The sequence below is a fragment of the Myotis daubentonii genome, chromosome 8 (genome assembly GCF_963259705.1).
Source record: "Myotis daubentonii chromosome 8, mMyoDau2.1, whole genome shotgun sequence".
In the NCBI taxonomy this organism is placed as follows: domain Eukaryota; kingdom Metazoa; phylum Chordata; class Mammalia; order Chiroptera; family Vespertilionidae; genus Myotis; species Myotis daubentonii.
The window spans coordinates 42,762,220-42,783,714 of record NC_081847.1 but is presented as its reverse complement, the minus strand read 5'-3'; the positions used below and the strand labels follow the sequence as shown (position 1 = coordinate 42,783,714).

Genomic DNA, 21,495 nt, shown 5'->3' with positions numbered 1-21,495 from the left:
GGCTGGGGACCCCCATCTCCCTCTGATCGCTTGCTCCACCCCCCGCCCAAGCCTGACGCCTCTGACCCAGGCTTCAGACCTGGGCAAGGGGACCATCATATACCCCCAATCCCCGGCTCAGCCCCCCGCCCAGGCCTGATGCCTCGGCCAGAGGAGTTGACCCTCATCACCCTCCGATCACCAATCACCGGATCGGCCCCTTGAACAGGCCTGAGGCCTCCGGCAGAGGTGTCAGGCCTGGGCAGGGGACCCCCAGCTCCCCGCGGTTGCAGGCTCCACCCCTGGCCAGGCCTAACGCCTCTGGCCTAGGCGTCCGGCCCGTGCAGCGGGGACCTGCAGCTGCAGCGGCCCCGCGATCGTGGACTTCGCTTTAGGCCCAGGCAAGGGACCCCTAGCTCCTGGGACTGCCAGCTTCGACTGTGCCCAGCTCCCATCGCTGGCTCCACCCCTACTTCCTGCTATCACTGGCCAGGGCGGCAAAGGCGCCTGATTCTCTGATCATGGCTGGGGGGGAGGGCAAAGGCGGCCCCAGGGCCGCCTTTGCCCTGCCCCCCAGCTCTTAGCTCCCCCCTGGGTTTCCCAATCCCTGTCAGTGGCAGGGGGCTTCTTCCTGCTTTCCCTTTCGCCTCCCTGCATTGTGCCTACATATGCAAATTAACCGCCATCTTGTTGGCAGTTAACTGCCAATCTTAGTTGGCAGTTAACTGCCAATCTTAGTTGGCAGTTAATTTGCATATAGCCCTGATTAGCCAATGAAAAGGGTATCGCCATACGCCAATTACCATTTTTCTCTTTTATTAGTGTAGATATGTATGTATGTATGTATGTATGTATATATATTTTCTCCTTCATTTCAGAGAGGAAGGGGGGGAGAGAGAGAGATAGAAACATCAATGATGACAGAAAATCACTGATTGGCTGCCTCCTGCATGCCCCCTACTGGGGATCAAGCCTGCAACTGGGGCGTGTGCCCTGATTGGGAATTGAACCTGATTGCCTGGTTCAACACTCAACCACTGAGCCACACTGGCCGGGCCACCACGCCTCTTACAGGGCAGAATAATTCATGCGTGCTGAGGCTACTGCACCAATGCTGGTGTCCCTAGTTTTCTAGATATGATACTTAGACATGTTTAATGAGTTAAAATATTCTTTTCCAGGATATATGTTTTCATTTTGCTCTAAGATCCATGACCATTTACCCTTCCAGGTACAATAATTTATAATTTTCTATGAGGAGGATATTAAAAGGATTTTTTTAATTAAATACTATTTTATTTTATTTTATTTTATTTTTTATTGCTTAAGGATTTCCAACCACAATCCTAGTGTTGGCTACAACTTCCATACTAACACAAAAATGTCAGGGGCTGCCATGCAGAAGAAGAAAAATGTGTCCACCATGTAACTGTTATTCCTGTCTCCTGATTTTTGTTACTTTAAAGTCCCTCACACTACCTCCAATGACAGTGTCTGTTCTCTTGGTTATTGTCAGTCTTCTCCACTGGCTGAAGCTCCCTGCAGGTACAGAGGCAGGTGGCCTCAGATGGCTGTGCAGCCCACCAGCCGGACACTGATGGGCACTTGGCCTCTTCTGTTTATACTAGCCTTCCTAGCCCGTATAGCCCGAGAGTGGCCCTGAGGTGCTCAGTGCATATCTGTTGAGTAAATTAGTTTCCCCTCAAGGTTGGGAGGTCACTTTGACTCTAACTGGTGCACTCTCAATTTGGGAGCTTGCAAATTGCTTTTTATTTTGCTCTCTGCCCACACTTCTCCCCTCCCCTAATAAAAACAAACAAATAAAGAAAGCAGAGCCAAATGTAGTTGTCACTAACACAACACAAGGGCAATTTAATGATGACTAGAGTAACACCTAGGATGAGCCTGCAGGATGAGCCTGCATGCAGGTGAAGATGCTGGGGCCCTCCCTGAACAGGCAGGGGCAGAGGTTGTACCACACACAACTGCTGAATCTCGCTGCTTAGTTTGTGGGTCTTACCCCTAACCAGTTATTGCTAAACTAAGATACTGGCTTTGTCATCAAAGCTTTCTGTCCCATGTTGTGGTCCAAATCAAATTTTAATGGCAATATCCCTGCAGTAGGATGATGCCTGGTCTCTTGGGATCTGCAGTTCTATACAGGTGGCGTGATGAGGGCCATTTCATCTTCCATTCTCACGCTCTCTTGCTCCCTGACATGAATACCTTTCAGTTTATAATCCTCTGTAGCTGTTAAATTCTTTATTTTCTTCAAAAACAGAGTTCCACTGGTGCACATGCACACAAGGAAAACCACTCAACCTTGATGTGTGGCCTCCCATTAAAAAAACAAAGAGTTGAAGAGAAGATTAATTTTTTAAAACCAGCTAATAAAAGGGGCAAATTCTTACAAATCAATTCTTAATTGTCTTTGATTGCCATCCTCACTCAGCCCAATGCTTCAGAGCTGTTAAAGTGTATACTGAAAATTAAATCAACCAACCCTGGCAAGGAGGCTCAGTTGGTTGAAACATTGTTCCCTGCACCAAAAAGTTGTGGGTTCAATTCCCGGTCAGGGCACATACCTAGGTTGCAAGTTCGATACCTAGTCGGGGTGCATACAAGAGGCAATGGATCAAAGTTTCTCCTCTTTCTCTCTTCTTCTCTCTTTCTAAAGATCAATGAAAAAGACAAGATCTCAGGTAAGGACTTTTAAAAAAAATTTAAACTAATCAAGTAAAAACAAGAATAAGAGAAGGAACAAGTCAAACTTAAAAGAATTTTAGCTCAATGAAAAGTGTCAAGCGTAAGGGAAAAAGAGGTACTCCTGAGTGTCTAGCATAAATATATTTAATAACTATTTGGTAACTAATGGATTAAAAGGATAGTGAGAAGACAAATTATTTTAAAGTAATGAACAAGCCTTGTCAATGAATTAAACTAAATAATCACATGAATGTAATACCAGAGAGTGTCCAAGAACAAATCTCTTTCAGAGATCACTCACTGATAAGCCTACATAAAATGACGCCTCTGAAGACCTCATCACAACAGGGTACAGTACGAAAGAAAAGTAGAACATACTCCAATGCCTTCAAGCCCGCTGCACCATTTCCTTTAATGAAACTAGAGACTTCCTTGAGGCTCAAGCACATCTACTTAGCATGGCAGATCTTGGCCAAAATAAACTCATTGACCATGTGAACAGGGCTGAAGGTTTGCACACCTGTGTGGTCTAATGTTCCTGAAGATCGCAGCCCCAGGACTCCACATGACCTCTGCTCAGAACACATGACCAAACACCCTCAATGGCGGGGTTTCCAGTCACTGACCTGAGTCAGAGGTGGCTTATAATTCCATGGAATCCTCTCGCCCAGGGCTGATGAGTAATAGTGAAGTGAGCATAGCCGCTTACATCACTGAAGCGGTGCTCTTTATGTATTTCTGTTCAACTCCAGTGACCCCACTGAATCTATGGTCTCTGTGTTTCCACTTAGTCTGAAGTGACACTGTTAACTACCCCTGGGAGTTGCTGATATGTCACACGTATCATGTGCTGTTCCAAAAATTTCCACAGAAAATTCCTTTCTCTAAGAGAAGAAAGCAATCCTTTGTTTTCAGTGATGATGTCAATCAGGATCTGGTATTTTAACCTTTCTACAAGTAACTACTTCTAAGATGAAAAAATAGCTCACATATGTCTCAGCTGAGAGAGTACAGCTCATGGTTCAAGATCTCGTGATTATTTTGGCTGATCCAGTTTTGGTGACAACAGCAAGGCAGGAGGGATTTACTATAAGATCTAGACCTGGGGCCTTTAGATGAGTCAGAAACAAAGCCCCTTTGATTTCAGGAGGGTAGCTGGCCGTCTCACCCAGGTTCGACCCACGAGTCCTGGCCAGTGGGCAAGATCACACGGGAAGCTGCCTACCTACATATGCTCCTGCCAACCTGGGTACCAAGAAAACCAGGCCAAGCATGGAGAGAGCACAAATATTTACTGTAAGTGAAGGTGTGCCAGGTGACCCTCTGTGGAATTCTGAGCCACTGAGAGCATAGCTGAGACAGATTCTGTAAACACCTGAGAGCACGTGCTTCTGCCATCACCCTGCAGGTGAATGACCTCAAAAGCCTCTGGGATCCAAGCTGAGAGATTAGCAGGCTTGCTTCAAGCCAACCTGGAGAATGGGAAAGCCTCTACATTGCTAGCACATTAAATCATCATTAACTCAAATTGCAAAGGAACAGATTTCTGCCAAGGTGAAAGAAATGATATACATGACTTCACCTGAAAATTGATTTGGAAAAGCCGTAAGAAATACTGACTGATGAAATAAACATCACCTGGAATGAGATTAAAAAATAAATCAAAACCCTCCCACTCCAACACAATGGTCATAACCACAAAAACCTCAGTTTTATTAACAGCTCCTATGATGTTGTCAATAAGTATATAGGGCTCCCCACCATCACCAGACCCACCAAACAACCCACTTTAGAATAAATTTTTTATGCTCCTCAACTAGCAAATGTCTATCATTCTGTTCCTGCCTTCATCTTGTCTCTTTCTGTTATATTCTACAGTGACAAGAAAATGTCCTAAACATGTTGTTTTAAATACCATTTAGTTGCAATACAAGACCCCGCAAAAAACAAAAACAAATCTTTTTAAGAAAAATGTCTGTGAGAATCATGTCCTTCCTTTTCTCCTGCCTAATTAAATATTTCTGTTTTCTCTCTTCTCAGTTTCACCATCATCTTACTCAAATTCTCATGGGAATTAAAATTCACCTTGTCCTCAGAGACATTTTTAAAAAAGCAATACCACATGTTCTTTAAATTCCCTCTTATAGTTTAGTTACTTGTTTCCTTTTCTTTGTTTGATTGGCATACCCTAACTCACATGCATGTAAACAATATACGCATCAAATCCGAGTTATTCTTTAATAAGATATTTAACTTTAGAAATACTTTTTTTAAAGTACCTGGCTCATTAACATAAAGGTGTGGCCTGCACTCCAGGTTATTTCAGGCTTTGGCAATATACAGACATACACTAACTGGTGAAACTAACAGTTTATGAATCACCATCAAATGAGACAGTAAAGAAACAGAAAAAAATCACGTGTTAATCATATAGTGTATTCGTATGTATGAGTAGTAAGGGTGGGAAATGACAGCAAAACCCAAAGGAAAACTTCAGTTGACTGTGTCCTGGGCTTTAAGTTTTGTTCTCTCTAATTGATAATAACAATAACAAATAGATTTAGAGTAAGACATGTAAGCCAAATACTAAGGGGAAGAAAGATTTCTATCACTGCCAAGCAAAAATTCAGATATAAACCATAAATCATTGTTCAAGCAAACACTTCACAACCCTCAGATGTTATTTCATTTCAGGCCAAGTTCAGCTGGTGTCTCCCCCTTTTCCAGTGAGATTTCTAAGTCAGAAACACTCAGAAAAGAGAGACCCAACACAAACAGGAAGAAAAACACAATTGTTTCCTCCTTAACCGGTGACTTCTAAATCAGAGAAAAATTCCCAGAAATTAAGTGGTCTACATTTTCTATGATTTCAAAAGAAAACAAAAGTATCCATGTGCTTTCCTTTTATGAATAAAAAGCGTGTATGTTTCTAAATAGCCCAGCCAAAGATGAGACGCAAAGAGTAAAGAAATCAGGAGAGTTCATATGACAATGTTTCTCAATCTCATTCTTCGCTCCTGTCCCGTCTATACACACAAGGAGAGCAAAACTGATCAACTACAGCTAACCCTGAACACCAAAGAGAAGTAACTTTATAAAGAAAAATCTTGGTATGGGCTAGAAGAATGCCACAGATATAAAAACAGCACTACACCAAACTCCAACTCCAAGCCAATAGTAGATACTATGCATTCATATAATAAATATACAGTGGTGTCTTTGTGCTTACCTATAATTGTCCTCAAGGCTCACGGAAAACAAGCCACCTCTCCTGCCAGAAGGCGTCAGATTGGGCTAGTGTTCCGGTAGCACAGCTGGAAATTCACCTCGAGGACCCTCGGATCCTCGGGCTCTGGTCTGTCTTCTCCTTCCCTGAGTTGAAATGCTGCCAGCACACACCTCTGCTGGTTCTCGGAGACCCCCAGCAAGTTTTAACACAACTGAGGAGGAATGCTCGGAGCTGGCTACTTATCCTGATGATTCACTTCAATGACAGCTAGAAAGAAATGCTCCTTGGTGGAAAAGGAGTTGAGTCAAGCTCCACCCCTACCGTAAGCCTAAGTAACCCCGCCCAGCTCGGCATTCAGCTGACACAGCCACACCTGCCAGAACGCTGTTACCTGCAGCATTGCTTCTTCAAATGGCAGTTCTCGATCATAGAAAGATGAATGGAGGACACGCCTGACAGGACAGGCAATACCCATAAAGCACATGGTTTTCTAAGTCATATAACCTGGGATTGGGCTGTTTAAAATGGTGCCCGAGGTTTCAAATAGAACTATGATACAAACTACACCACCAAACAGAAAAGATGGGGGGATTTAGTATCACAAGAGAAACAGCACCTCCCTATGAATCCAACATCTGTGGTGTGTAAACCATTTTCAGATGTCAGGCATAGATCAAGGGCTCCGAGTCCCATTTGAGGGGTATAGTTTACAGAACTGACCACCCTTTATTCTGCTCAAATCCCAGGGCCAACTAAAATGTGTGCTCTTTCTCTGGCTTGTGACTGGCACTAAAGGACTCCTTTTTGCTCTTGTTTGAAGCAGGTCAAACTCCACTCCACAACGACACAGGTGTGGCTGACACAGGAAGTGTTCTTACTTATAGCAAAAGGCTAACTTTCCACATGAACTCCAATTTTGTGGCATGCTCACTCATTAAGTGTTCCTGGCATGTCAAATGAGAAACTCTAAACTAGACTTTCGAGTTCCCACAGGTGCTCAAAGGCTAGGATTCCCGGAGGTGCTGGAATGACAAAACAGATCACCAGGGCAGCCAGTGACCTCTGGTGGCTGGGAGGATCACTGACGTCTTGGTGGAGAAAGTGGGCACTGGGCTACTACTACCAGAAACCCTGTCCTCAAAAATACACCCTCATAGATAGTTCCTCACAGGTTGATAGTTCCAACCATTTTCAGGAGAATTCTTGAAATAAGAAAAATACCTCAAGGTTTAAGCAGAAAATGAGGACACATAAGTGCTAAACAATTTCAATTTAAGAGCAGAAACTCCAAGTATTAATATAAAAAGTGAAGACAGAATTCACATTTCTGATTAATAATCATTTTCCCACAGCCAAACATTTCATTTTATTATGTTTCCTCTCTCTCTGTCCACAGTTCTGCCTTGGAAAAAGGCATCGAAAAATCTTATTCTGGGAGAAGGAAAAAGCCCACACTTAATTTTTCCAACTACAATTTTGCTACCACCATTAACAATCAAACTTACTGACCACATGGTGTGCATCCACTTTCAGGTTAACTACATCTTTCTCCCAACTCATGAAGATCAGCCTTGGCCCAACCTCCACTAAAATGCAACTAAACCTGGTCAACAACAATCTTAACACTGAATTAGGAAATGGTAGCAATGGCGGGAGCATTAGAAACCTTAGTTCAAGTCTCTCCATCCAGAGGAAAGTGAGACCCAACCAACCAGGGAAGCACCACGATCTAGGAAAAGACGCTAAAGTAGATTCAACACAAATAATGGGTCTCAATGCTCAGTTACTATCCCTGCTCCCATTACACTACTATCTGAGGGTATCCTGAAACTTCTCAAATCTAATATTCTGAAAAGAAAAACAAACAAACAACAACAAATGATGTTCCACAAAGCAGCTATGGTGAAAAGAGACAAGAATGCAGACACTGGACAAGCAATGGAGCATGGCTTAGGTCTAAGACTAATCTACAGCAGGCTTTCTTAACCTGGGCTCTACGGACGTTGCGGGCCAGCTAATTCTTGATGCGAAAGGGGGTCTGTTCTGTGCATTGTAGGATATTTAGCAGCATCTCTGGCCTCTACCCCCTAGATAGCCACTCTCCTCGGGTGTGACAACCAAAAACTATCTCCAGACATTGCTAAATGTTCCCTAGGAGGCAAAGATGCCCCCAGTTGAGAACCATTGGTTTAAAAGGACAGGACTTTGTGCAGAGTGAAGTGGTTGGTGCCCTTGGAGAAGGGGTGGAAGCTGCTTCTGAGGCGATATATACGAAGAAAGGACAATTGCTGCTGTAAATAGGAACTAGGTAGAGGGAAGGGCAGTTTATAGTACTGCTCCAACTGAGGGCTGCTGCTGCAGAGAAGTAGAAGACAAGGTCATGGGCTGAGAGTGGGAGAGGGATTAGAGACTGAGCCAAGAATATCAAAGTCTGGAACAACTGGGGAGCAAAAGGAAGCAGAGGTGGGCTGAGTCAAAGAAGTTGAGCAGCACAGAAGTCTGATGGCAGATAGCATCATAAACTCAGAGGCCCGAATGTGTGACACTGCAGGTTCCCCCCACAAATCAGAGGGCTCAGGAAGAAGGTATGAGGGGTGGATGGATGAAAGTGACTGGAGTTCTTAAACAGATATGGACACAGGGGTGTCACAGATGTGCTGTAGTTTCCAAGGTCATTGAGGTTATCAGTGGGGCAGAGCAACCTTGAGTCCACTGAAACTGAAAACAAGGAAACGTGCTAGCAATGTGTTGCAATAGAATAAATAAAGATGAAGAAAGTCTAAAAAGGGGTATCACTGAGAAGGAAATAAAGAGTCTATAGAAATAAATCAGGAATTATAGGCGAGTCATACAGACCAAGAGGCTCCTTATAAAACATAACTGAGAAACTGTAAGCACTCTCGATGATCAACCAGAGAGAAAATAAAGTACAGATATCTATATGTTCATGTCCTTAAGGAATATTTTAAAACATGGGAAAATTTTCACAATATTCTGTTGAGAATCGTGAACTATAAAACTATAAATAACATAGCCCAATTTAAAATTTTACATATTTTATGTATCCATTTTTATAGCGTCTGAGTCATAAGCTCCATCAAAGCAATAGCAGACAATGCGATTTCCGAGATTTAAAATAAAGCCTAAGAAAATGGGATTCGAATCTTGGAGAAGAAGGCACAAGAGAAAGCTGGTTGGATAGAAAAGGAGGGGAACATGGAGCCAAAAGAGTCAAGAGTCAAGGGCTACATAAGGTTGAAGAGGAGTTTTCCAAGCAAATAATCAAATGATTATTAACACAGAGCCTGTATGAGCAAGAAGGGACTGGTGTCCTGAGGCAGAAACTTCAGCTTCCCGATGTGGGCGGGATGCATTTAGCAAAGGGAGCTCTAGGGATAGTAGCCTTTCCTGGAATTCCCCACTGTTATTACTGGCAAGGAAGGTCACAGGAGGCACACCTGTGAATGACCAGGGATGGGTCTACCGGAAGGATTACCAAAAGGAAAGGCTGCTTCTAGTCTCACACCCCTTGGGGTTTTTTTTTTTTTTTTCAAAATAATGTTAAAAAATACATGGCAATTCTGCAATTCTATATTACTTACATTAAATGCTCACCTTTTTATGGCTTTTAGCAATTCTGACATATTACCAAAAGAATGTGCTCAATATTGTTTACTACACTTAGAAAATTAGGATGGCTTATAAGGTGGAATTTTATGAAATACCACAACGGGTCACATTGGACCAGTATGTTCCAATGGAAAGCAGTGAAGTGTGTGAAAGGTAATTACATTTTAAGTTAACATAACCAAAGAGAGTAAGAAAAGTATGAAAGCTGACTTCAAATCAAGATCTTTTAAAACCACAAAATTCAAACTTCAGAGTAGTATCTCAAAGACTTTTCAGTGTTTGTATTCTATTTGCTTGGAGTTTTAGTCTTAAGAAGATTTGTCAATTACTGAGATCATCTTGAGATTTTTTGTTGTTGTTGTTAAAAAGCCAGCATGAATTTACCCATACTCTGCAGTTTCAAAAATCATGTTTCTAGAAATATTATAAGTTATCATAAGATATGCACCATATAATACTGGTTAAAAGTTCTTAACAGGATTATAGCACTATTCCAAATATATAAACTATTTCCATATACATATATAAATATAGGCAAAGGACCAGAAGGAATTAAAACAAAATAGTAAATGCTCATTCTCTCTCTGGCTATTCGAATTACAGGTGGATCACTGTTTTATACTTTATCTTTTCCAATGTCTAATTCCTTTATAGTCAGGGAGAAAAGAAAACAAACATGTGATTTGAAAATTGCTAAGGTCCCGGTCAAGTGACCTTAGCAACTGGTTGGAGCGTCGTCCCATACACCAAAAAGGTGGCAGGTTCAATTCCCCATCAGGGCACGTGCCTAGGTTTTGGGTTCAATCCCTGGTCGAGCGTACAGGAAGGCAAACTATCCATGTTTTTTTCTCACATCAATGTGGGGTTTTTTCCCTCTCTCTCTTGCCCTTCCTCTCTCTCTAAAATCACGAAACATATCCTTCAGTGAGGATTTTAAAAAATTGCTAAGGATGTATTATCACCTATTTGAAAAACAACAACTGAGTAACCAAATAAAAAAAAAGTTTCCCTGTTTTGTTCAAAACTAACTACAGTAGAAGAGAAACTAGGACACTTGGAGGGGGAGGAATAAATTGAACAAAACAAGGATGACATGACACAGGCAAAAATCTTTCCATAACACAGGCAAGGTTTGGTGATTATAGCACAAAGTCTTGAGTTTTCTTACAAGGTCTTAAATGAAATCTTCCTAATGTGGATTAGCCTTTTCTTCCAGGCTTTAAAAAAGAGGACAATGTGTAGTTTTTATGTCTTGCAGGTTAACACAATCAAGTGACTTTATCAAAACAACTGAACAGAAAATGTCTCATTAAGATGGGGAAAGGTCTCTTGAATCTTTAAACATCATTTGGTAAACATAGTATCATGTACCTACTCCACTCCAGATACTAGCCAAGACCCAGTGATGTGTAGCCTCAACCATTTAAGAGTAACAGTTTACAAACAGTTCTCTAACCTTCATTATTTTAGGGCAGTTACTCAGAGTCCTGAACACATTTTCACATGAAACAAACACCTCAAACTTGTGACCTTGCCCGGTCCCTTTGGCTATATTGACCATCTAAAAGCAAATGACTCCCCAAGGCCTACCCAAGCCTGGCCTTTCCCTCGTGCTCCATCCTCATTCTCCATCATCTCCATCACATGACCATTTGGAGATCCAAGAGCCCTAACATCAACTTCTGGTTCTGCTTCTGCACCTGTTCCCCAGCTAACCCCTTGCACCTCAGTGGCCACCAACCAGCCAGCTGTTCAAGCTGGAATTTCCTCATTTCAGTTCCTCTCTTTATCCCTCACACATCCAGTCTATCAATGGGCCCTAAATAATTAATCACCACACACACCAAAAAAATCCCCAACCATCCAGATGTTCAAAACATCCTCTCTCACACAAGCCATGGCCACAGCCTCTGGGGCAAACATTCTTACCTGCAACAATAGTCACAGCTAGCCACTACTGTCTGGCAACTCTCCCTGCCGACTTTCCACAACTTTAAGCATAAAATGCAAATTCCTCATGGTGGCCCTCGCAGCCCTCAAGAGCCTGCTTTGGTCCTCTCCATCCTCCCTGTATTGCTCCCTTCCACCCACCCCACTGGCCTCTGGCTCTTCTTCAAACCTCTGAAGCTCACTGCCACCTGAACGCTGGGCATCATACCGGCTGTGCTCCTTTCTGAAGCTCCGCTCCCAGAACTTCTCCAGCTGGCTCTCGTCTTCTGAGGGAGGTGCAGTAAGAGTCTTTATGCTGATGGGAACATCAACTGGTAGCACACTTCAGGAAAGCAAACTGGTAATATGTACCCAAAGTATTTACATCCCAATATTGTTGGATTTAGTAATCCCATTTCCAAAGAGGTACTCATATCATAAGAACATAATCTAGCTTTAAAAAATTTCACAGCAATAGGAAACATTGAAGAGAAATGATTAAATAAGGTATTATATCCTGAGAAAGTGGAATGTGGCATAGCACATATTAGACTGTTAACTGACCAAAAATAGGCTACAGACATTATGATGCAAATTATGTAAAAATACACATTCCCTACTAGATGACAACTAAAATGAAAATGCCAAATATTAGGAGTGATGCTCTTTCTGTTGCTGGTAGCTTTTTCCTTCTAACTTTTTTTTCCCAGATTCAGAATAATGTGTATGTAATAACTTGTGCAACAGAAGGGGAAAACCCCCTTTTTTTGTAACATAAATATATGCTATATAAATAGTTGTTAGCTTTTCAAGATACCACAGGAAAAACATGTAAAAGCCCAATGTTAGATTTAAAGCTTCCATACAAAAGACAGTAAATCAAGTGAGAAGAACACTATTTACAAAACTATCTTACAAATCAATGAAAATCTCAAAACTCAAAGGAAGAATGGACAAAGAATGAGAATCAGCACTTCATAGAAGAGAAAATACAAATATATGAAGAGATACTCAGCCTCACTGACTAATGGCATACAATTTTTACCTTCCATAATGGCAAAGATTAAAAGGTTGAAAAAAATTGAGTAATATAGAATATGGGAAAAACCACTTTCAACTACTGGAGCTAGCGGAATCCCGTGTAATACTTGGGAGGGCAATCCCTGATATCGATGAACATTGTATATGTTGATGTCCTTTCATCCAAGAATTAGGCTGTAGAAATTTATCTACAGAAATACCCACACGTAGATACTTCAATAAATACCACAGAGCTTTCAAAACATTGTGGCAGAAGACAGGGTAGATATATTAATCTAGTATGTCTACCATGGTCCATTTTCTGAAAGCAGCAGCGGCTAACTTTGATGGAGTTCTTAGTACAGGGATGTCTTGTTGTATTGCACTTTGCTTTACTGCGCTTCACCAATGTTGAGGTTTTTACAAGTTGAAGGCAAGACTCTCTACCAGTGCAAAGATGATGACTCGCTTTATTGTGGTGGTCTGGAGCTAAACCTGCAATATCTGCAGGGTCTGCCTGTAAATGGCAGGCACGGTTCTAAGCCCTTGAGAGCATCACGTACTTTAACCTTCACAATAACCCTGTAAGATAGGTACTGTTGCTATCCCTGCTCTACAGATGAGAAAACTAAGGCTTAGAGAAATGTATATTCAATGGCCCTCCAAGTGTACATTTCTTCCATGCCTCTTCCATCTAGAATTCAAGCATGTTTAAAGAGGCAGATGGCCTGAATTGAAATACCACACCCACAAAAGTCCGGGGAAGTAGGAAAGACTATCACCAGTGAACAGAAACGGGATGGGTATGAGGGACAGAAAAACAAAACCAGAGCCCCCGTGTGTGTGGCAGAGAGCCGCTGCATGGGTAGAAGTATTCTCCAGGTTCCAGAAATTCAAGTCAAGTGGTACAAGAGGCTGGGGAGACCTGGAGGCAACAATCAGGGTGATTAATCAGAAAATGTCACTTCCTCCAGCTTTTTCTGTTGCTACCTTCATCGTGCAGGTGAAAGCTGAAGTGTGATCCTAAGACTGGAAGTACAGGCAGGAACCTAAAGATGGGCAGGAGGGACATGCAGGAGCTACATAATAGGCCACTGCTGGCCCATCCCACCCACGCTCTACACATGGCCTCAACCTGACAGATACAGTGAGAAAGGGGCAAACAGGAGTCAGTAATACAAAGACCAGACACAACCAAGAGTCACTAAATGTGAAACAACCAGGGCTGTGAACAAGGGGCGGGAGTTTGTAAGGGGAGTGTGCAAACAGAGTTGGAAACAGAAGAATTTTAAATATGCATAATTAATATCCTCATAAAAGCTGAGACAGTATCAGGGCATCAAAACAAGCACAGGCTGGTATGAGGAAGTAAAAGTGAATGAGAGTTCCAGGAGAAGGAACCAGGATTTTGAACCTCAAACCACAGAGCTGTGCAGCTGCCTCCACAAGAAAGATATGGAATGTGGTTAACACCTTGTGGGGTTTTACATTTGTCCTTCTTAATTTAGAAAAGAAGCGCTTTCATCTTTTTCTCCATGCACACAGATTCACACACATGGGCAAATACAGGGAGATTGTGTCTTTGTTTCACAATGGATACTGTACTGTTCTGCATCTGACTTCTCATGTAGCAGTTTCTCATAGGAACCCCTCCCAAGCCAACTCTAACACAGCCCTAACTCTTTCTGTTCAATGGCTATATAAAGAGACACAGTACAAATATTCCATAAATTAGCCATTTTTCAACTGATGCACACTTGAATTTTCAGTATCTTGCCACTGTAATAGTACAATAAACATCTTTATACATATGACCTTGCGTATAGACACTTTTATTTCTAGAAGACAGACAGCTGAGAGAAAGGCTGCTTAGTGGAAAGGTATATTAATGTTTAATTTTAATATGCATCACCAGTCTGCTTTCCAAATAAAGCATGATAATTCATGTTTCCCTCAGTATTATTAGAATACTGTTTCTACTACATCTTTGCTAGCAAGACGTGTTATTTTCTATTTTTACCAGTCTGATGGGTTTAATGTCTCCTTGTTGTTTTAATCTGTATTCTCCTAGCAACTGTGAATTATTTCTCATAGGTTTGCTGGCTGTCTGCATTTGCTCTCAGTTGAGTTGCATGTTATTTGTCCATTTTCCCTGAGTTGTGTTTTTTTGTGGGTTTATTTTTTTGCCAATTCATAAGTTATTAATATGATAGATAGTAACCCTTTGTCTATTATACATTTTTTATAAATACCCTCCCCAGTGTGTCCTTCTCCCTCACCCCCAAGATTATACAAGTAGTTGCTTGCATTTTTCTTGCAAATTTGAATTGCTTATCATCATAGAAGATTTTGGGATTTATTTCTGATTATAATGTAAGAATGAGGTCAATCCCCCTCCCCACCCCTCTGAAAAGTTGATTAGGCCAATATCATCCAACAAATAATGTAATATCTTCTCAACAGTACTGAACTGTTCATCTTACTACACATTAACTTCTCTTACTTAATGAAACACAATCCTGGATTCTCTATTCTGTTCTATTGAACCACTTATGCAATCTGTTATCAATAACACATTGATCTGGTCACAAAGACTTTCTTTTCATGTTGTGATCACCTGCAAGTCAACTTTTTCCTCACTGGCTTTCTTTTTCATATTTATCTGGGCTCTTCTCAAGCTATGCATTTACTCTTGTATATAAACTTCCGGATTATTCTATTCAGTTCAAAAAAGAGAAAAAGAAAACCCCACTATTTTGGGAATTCAAAATGGAATTGCAATAAATGTATTACTTTTGGAATAACATATTTATGCTATTTCTTTTTAATTCCCTATCTTCACTAAAAAGGACACAGGTGCCACACTTGTTCAATTTTCTCCTAGGGCATTTGCTACTGTTGAGAAAAGGAATACTTAACTTCCATTTCCAGGTGCTCATTTTCAAAACAGAGAAAAGATGACAATTTGTATGAACTTCTTTTTTATCAGCTATCTTGATAAATTTTCCTATTAATTTAGTGTTTGGTGTGTGGTTGTTTGTGGGGTTTTTTGAGAGAGAGCATCTTGGATTTTCTAGACATAAACACATTTCACAATCTTACTGCATTTTCTAGAACCTTTAAGACAATCCTATATAATAAAGATGTAATATGCAAATGGTCGTACGTAACGACCAACCACATAACGACCGGATCACGGATCAGCAGGAGGGTGGGGCAACGAGCTACAACAGGCAGCGGAGAGCTACAGGAGGGGACAGGGCAGCAAGCTATGAGGGGGGGTGAGCGAGGGGAGCTACAGGAGGGCGGCAGCGAGCTACTGGTGCACGAATTCATGCTCAGGGCTACTAGTGTTAAATAATTATAAAAGCATACATCATTTTATAATTCCTAATTATAACTGAAATAATTTTAGTGTTATGTCTTTCAGGAAGTAAGGGTTGTTGGGTGATTTTTTTGTTACTATGTAGCCTTTTTTGTGTGTACTTTATTTTTATTCCTATATTGCTTTTGTAGATTGTAATCCTATATAATAAAAGAGAAACATGCAGCCAAAACCGGTTTGGCTCAGTGGATAGAGCGTCGGCCTGCGGACTGAAGGGTACCAGGTTCGATTCCGGTCAAGGGCATGTACCTGGGTTGCGGGCACATCCCCAGTGGGGGATGTGCAGGAGGCGGCTGGTCGATGTTTCTCTCTCATGGATGTTTCTGACTCTCTATCTCTCTCCCTTCCTCTCTGTAAAAAATCAATAAAATATATTTTTAAAAAAAAAGAGAGAGAGAGAGAAACATGCAAATTAACCATCCCTCCGCTATGCTCAAGCCATGCCCACCAGCCAATGAGGAGTGAGTATGCAAATTAACCAGACAAAGATGGTGGGTAATTTGTATACACAGAGCAAAGTGGGAGAGCTGGCAGTTTGGGGGGACATGGCTCCCTTGGTCACCGGATGGAGAGCACAGCAGGAGAGCCAGAGGCATTGGGAGACCCAGAGTGTGAGGAGCACCAGGAATGCTGGGAATCGTAGTTCTGATGGCAGCCCCAGGACCGGAAGTGGAAGCCCAGAGCGCAGGGAGCACCAAGAATGCTGGGAATCACAGTTCTGGTGGCAGAAGGATCTCTTAGACACTAGAGCAGTGGTTCTCAACCTTCTGGCCCTTTAAATACAGTTCCTCATGTTGTGACCCAACCATAAAATTATTTTCGTTGCTACTTCATAACTGTAATGTTGCTACTGTTATGAATCATAATGTAAATATCTGATATGCAGGATGGTCTTAGGCGACCCCTTTGAAAGGGTTGTTCGACCGCCTAAGGCAGCTGTGGGCAAACTATGGCCCGTTCGGCTGTTCTATCCGGCCCGCGGAGCCGAAAGAGCGGAGGGTTCTCTTGCTCTCCCCTCCGCTCCTTCACCAGCAGCAGTGTTAACATGTATTAGTTCACACAAACACTCCATCCATGCTTTTGTTCCGGCCCTCCAGTCCAGTTTAAGAACCCATTGTGGCCCTCGAGTCAAAAAGTTTGCCCACCCCTGGCCTAAGGGGTTGCGACACACAGGTTGAGAACCGCTGCACTAGAGCAAAGTGAGCCTGGAGCAAGTTACTTTTGCGGTTGGGGGTGGAGGGAAAGCAAAGGTGAGAGACATAAGTAAAACCAGAGTGTCTAGGAAAAATTAAAGGGAAGATATCCTAAAACTTCCAGGAAATCTCCACCAATGGAGCAAAGAAGAAAAAATGCCTCTATTATTCTGTGAGCAACAAACCAAACTGGGTTGGGGGGGTCTCAGACAATTCGCTCATATTATTGCAAAGACAGACAGAAACTCCCAGATTGGAGAGGGTGCAGGTTGGGCTGAGGGACCCTTCCCTTCACCCCCGACCCCACTCCCAGTGCACGAATCTTCGTGCACCGAGCCCCTAGTACTAATATATTAGGATTGGCTGCCTAACTTTATCAAATGTCTGGCCAGCCTCTATTGCATGTTGAAACTTTTCACCTTTAATATGTTGGGGAAGAATATGGGTGATGGTGATAAAAGTTCTGAATACCTAATCATCCTAGTAATACTAAAATAAGTATTAATTATAGTACATTGGCTTTTGATGCACTCAAGAGTGTATTCGTTAGTGAAATATTTTAAATTTTTGCATTTATTTTCATAAATAATATTGGTCTATTCTTTGCTTTAAAATTTATCAGACATTAAAATTATGCTGGTTTTATAAAATGAAGTAGGAACCTTTTCATACTTCAGTATGTCCTAGAACATTATAAATAAGACTCTTTCTTAAAGGTTAAATTTTCTGCTTTTTTAAAGGTTAGATAAAAGTTTCTGTTTTCTAAAGGTTAGATAAAATTTTCTGTTTTTTTAAAGATTAGCTAAAACTCAACTGGAACTCCATGGGGTCCTGATGACTTTTTCAGTGGTGACTTTTAATCACATTTCCTACCTCTTCTACCATAACTGGCCTTTTCAAGTTTTCCATGCTCCCTGAATCAATTTTGTAATTTGTATTTTACTAAAACATCATCTCTAAGTTTTCAAATTTGTTGTCATAGGGCTTCTTATAGCATTTTCCTATAAAGTTGGTTAACCTCCCTGTGTCTCCTTTCGTATTCCTATTATTTGTTTTTTGCTCTTTTTTCCTGTTAGAATGGGAGTTTTATTTTATTGGTTCTTTCAAATACTTAGCCAATGGAGTTAATTATGCTTTAAATTCTATTTTGTTTTATTAATTTTAACTTTTATCTTTGTTGCCTATTAAGTCCTCCTTCCTCACTTTTTACTTTTTGTCTATTTAGTTGTTCTTTTTCTAATGTCTTATGATGCATACATTAATTCCTTGATTTTTCATCTTCTTTAATAAGGAAGATAGCTTTCCCTTTCTAGGTGATATGTTCTACAATGTTCAGAATTTTTATAAACAAGAAAGAAAAGTACCTAAGATAACAATTCTAAGATTCACCATTCGAGTAAGCAATGGAACTAGCTGGCAGGGAGTGGGAAGCCAGCGGCAGGATGAGGAAGAGCCATTCCCATTTCCCTAGTACAGGCCAAGTTTAAACAAATTCTATTCACTCACAGGTTTAGAAAAAATTTACCACCAGAATAAATGCTGCAGCCAGTGCACCTTTGGCCTACTATTAAAACGTCTGTTATCAGAACAATCTAGTTTACTCTTCCAAACCTAGGGCGCCACAGATCCTAAGTCAACAAAGACTCTGTCCCGTATCCCGACAGTGAACTTACTGATGTGAAAATGCCGCCTAACACATTTGAGGCTCAACTTCATGACAGGTTTGTACAGAACTCCCAGGTAATCAGAAGAAGTCACTCAGAACCCACGACTTCCGGGTTCAACAATGAGTCAGAACCCACGACTTCCGGGTTCAACAATGATCCAGACCCACAACTTCCGGGTTCAACAATGAGCCAGACCCACGACTTCCGGGTTCAACAATCACTCAGAGCCGACGGCTTCCGGTACTCCCGAAGAAGTGCCCTTGTCAACGTGATTACTTCAAATAGAAACTCTTAGAAGTTGAGGCCGAAGTTGAGGCATATCGCAGGGCGAGCGGCTCTGGCCCAGTCAGAAAAGCGTGAGGCCCGAAGCAGAGCTGCTGTTCCTCAGTCCTCACTAGAGGGCATTTCGGATTTATAAGGTCCCTACGGGCCTGGGAAACTTGAAGGTGATGCGCAGCTGGAATCACATTTATTTATGCTCTGCTCAAGCGGAATTACCTTGATGGTCGGGAAAGAGCTTGGGCTCACGTTTCCATTTTTAGACCCTCTGGCAACAGGCAGAGAAAGAGGTTCAACCTACTTCTGACAAATTTTAATTCTGACTCATGTAAACAACCAACCGACTAAGCAAATACTTCCATTTGGGTTGCTACCCTCAGTCCTTGTAAGAACTGAAACCAAAAAGAAATTTTGAACATGTTCTATAGTTAATATTTTTCACTTTGTTCCTGAATATTTTCTCCAGTGAATCTCAGTACATAAATTACTACTATTGAATCCCCATCGCAGCAGGGACTCTTTGGTGGTGGAAACCATTTAATGAAACGAGTGAGGAACTAACGCCGCTGTCCGGCTACAAGCACTCCTTCTTGGGGAAGGAGCAGCCAGATCTCAGACACTGGTTCACGTGTGTGACTGTGCCCCAAGAACATTCCTGGGGGTGGACTTGGTTACTGCTGCCCCTAAATTACAGAGATATTACAAAGGTGGCATGGAATCCAGGAGCCCTAACCTCGAGAGTCTCTTAGAACCCACCGGCTGGCTCTGCACAAGATTGGCAACCCTACAGCCGACCCTTGAACAACACAGGTTTGAACTGTGTAGGCGCATTTATGTGAGGATTTTTCCCATAAATACTGTAAATGTATTTTTCTCTTCCTTATGATTATTTTAATAACATTTATCTTACTTTACTGTAAGGGCACAGCATAAAATACATCTATATATATATAAAGCTAGCGACCAGAATGCCGGAATGACTAGAATGACCGGTGGCTATGACGCCCACTGTGGCCAGCAAACCAACTGATCGGGAGTGGGGTCGGCTGGCCAACCTCCAGAGGCCCCTCCCCCTGGCTGGCCCCACCCCTTATCAGCCCCTTATCGCCCTGATCGAGGGCGAGGCAGTCAGCTAACCCTCCTGTGGCCTTTCCCCCCTGGCCAGCTCCACCCTCCATGGGCCCACACCACACCTAATTGCTCCCCCACCCCGAGCGGGACCGGCAGGCCAACCTCCTGCAGCCCTTCCCCCGAGCCAGCCCTGATCAGGCTCCGATCAGGGAGGGCTGGCCGGCAACCTCCCACTGTCTCCTCCTCCCAATAGGCCTGGCCCAATCCACCCCGATTGGGGCTGGGCCAGCCAGACCCCACCCGTGCACGAATTGGTGCACTGAGCCTCTAGTACAGTGGTTCTCAACCTGTGGGTCGCGACCCCTTTGGGGGTCGAACGACCCTTTCACAGGAGTCGCCTAAGACCATCGGAAAACACATATATAATTACATATTGTTTTTGTGATTAATCACTATGCTTTAATTATGTTCAATCTGTAACAATGAAATTGGGGGTCACCACAACATGAGGAACTGTATTAAAGGGTCGCGGCATTAGGAAGGTTGAGAACCACTGCTCTAGTATACCATATAAAACGTGTTAATTAACTGTTTATGTTATGGGTAAGGTTTCAGGTCAACAGTACGCTATTAGTAGTTAAGGGGGGAAGTCAGAAGTTATAAGCAATTTTTCAACTGTGTGGGGGTCATGCCTCTAATCCCAGAGTTGTTCAAAGGACAACTTGAACAACTTAATTGTACCTTAATATATTCCTATTGCACCAGAGCAAACAATCATGGGCACAATGCCCCCTACCCCTAGTCTACATGGACATTACCCTAACTTACTTAGCCCATTCTTTGGGGCAGAGGGAATACTGTTCCAGAACTATGAGTTATAGTGCATGTTCAAGGCCCAGCACTGCCTATAAAAACAAGTAATGTTTCCAATTCCCCAGGAAAATCTTTCAAATGGGTTATTTAGTGGGCTGTTTTGTGTGCGGGTTTTTCTACATGGCACTCTGGTTTTCATCTGTCAACATTCAATGGGATGATATCTGTTTTCCAAGTTCAATGGCCATCAACTACTTGGTATCGTTAAGAAATAAACCGGTTGGGACAGTTAAAATTTCCAGATGTTCTCATATTATATTTTGAAGGACTTAAATTTTACTTTCTGATGGAATATTTCTAACTATTTCTATTCTTTGTAAACAAGTGCAAGCTAAAACTTAAAGAGAAGGGAGTAGATGGCAGATCTATAGTGCTTTACAGTGCAGAGAACAAGGAGAACGGAGGCACCTGAAGAGGCTTTTTTTTGTGCAGGGAGGAGTGGGGGGGACCATATCTGAGGGCCAGCCAGACTCCCCTCACAAGGCAGTACTGTGCCATGTGATGCCTATGCAGATGCACAGGTGGGGATGCAAT

General features: G+C 42.2%; 1 protein-coding gene across 3 annotated transcripts in view; it reads right to left on the bottom strand.

Moving 5' to 3' along the window:
- The window catches only part of NEDD4L (NEDD4 like E3 ubiquitin protein ligase), a 303,889-nt gene that overhangs the window by 145,055 nt on the left and 137,339 nt on the right, over positions 1–21,495 (bottom strand). The window contains exon 1 of one of the 3 annotated variants that reach the window (XM_059706203.1): positions 5,915–5,977. The exons of the other annotated variants lie outside the window; for them this stretch is intronic. The gene's annotated coding sequence lies outside the window, so the exon portion shown is untranslated. Of the gene's footprint in view, positions 1–5,914; positions 5,978–21,495 lie in introns of those variants that run through there. 3 annotated transcript variants of the gene reach the window in all.